The sequence below is a fragment of the Myotis brandtii genome, unplaced genomic scaffold, assembly GCF_000412655.1.
Source record: "Myotis brandtii unplaced genomic scaffold, ASM41265v1 scaffold1697, whole genome shotgun sequence".
NCBI classification, from domain to species: domain Eukaryota; kingdom Metazoa; phylum Chordata; class Mammalia; order Chiroptera; family Vespertilionidae; genus Myotis; species Myotis brandtii.
The window spans coordinates 248,969-249,952 of NW_005356244.1; the positions used below are offsets into that span (position 1 = coordinate 248,969).

Consider the following 984-nt stretch of genomic DNA (forward strand, 5'->3'; position numbering starts at 1 on the left):
AGCGAATGGATGTTCTGCTCTCACACCCATGTTTCTCTCTTTCTCCGTCTCCTTTCCTCTTTAAAAAAAATCAATTCAAAAAAATTTTAAATGAAAACATAAAAGGATCTAAAGGAGTCCTTTGATAAAGGAAGGAGCTTTCTTTTGCCTACAAACAATCAAATATTTATTGTGCAGGACTAGCATTGAGATTAAGTTGAAGAGCTGGGCAGGGAGGAGTGGGGGTCGGGGCGGGGCATTCAGACCGGTAGGGGTTTGCAGTGGGCGCCAGGACAGTGCTTTCCAGCCTCGCACCACCTCCCGCGGGCGCAGAGTCTGGGTGTGGCCCGGAGAGGGTGTGAGGGGCGGGGATTTCAAAGTTCAGCCACAGTGAAGAGAAGCGTTGGAGGTACAGTGCAGCCAACATACTGGGGCAAAACTTTGAATTTGCCACCAACTACCAAGCGTCATGAAAAGCAAGTCATGGACCCTGTCTGAAGTTCTGGTCCTTCAACGGATAGGCTGCCTATCCTGCCTGGTTTGTGAAAATCCTGACGTTTCATTAACGACTTAATACAAGTAAAAGCGCTTTTTAACGTGTTTTTTTTTAAAAAAAAATCTGCACAATGTAACATTATAATTGATTTTTATGTCATTATTGTGCCTTAAATTGGCTGTTTCTGCGAGTCCCACCTACTGACCCCAAAATCAGCTTTCCAGTAGAGGAGGACCTGCACCCACAGACATTCCATGTGGGACCCAGAGAAAAGAGGAAAATTGCGGTCTGTAAAGGAAAGGTTCCCCGTCTCTGGAACACCTTCACACTGAGAAGGTTTATCTGGAAGAAAACGGGGGGTGGCGTTTAGGGTCCCGTCCTCTGCTTAGGGCCGTCCTGGGTGAGGGGTCCGCATCGCAGAGCAGGCGCTGCTGCCAGCTGCCGCTCACACCTCGGCGGGTAGCCGCTTTCACTCCTGCGGTCTCAGCTCCAGCAGCCGCGCTGTTTCT

General features: G+C 49.2%; 1 long non-coding RNA gene across 1 annotated transcript in view; it reads right to left on the reverse strand.

The window, feature by feature from the left end:
* Window positions 1-369: 369 nt before the first annotated feature.
* LOC106725516 overlaps window positions 370-984 on the reverse strand; it is a 1,538-nt gene continuing 923 nt past the window's right edge. Inside the window, exon 3 of the long non-coding RNA XR_001361398.1 lies at window positions 370-817. This is a non-coding gene — a long non-coding RNA (uncharacterized LOC106725516). The remainder of the gene's footprint in view (window positions 818-984) is intronic.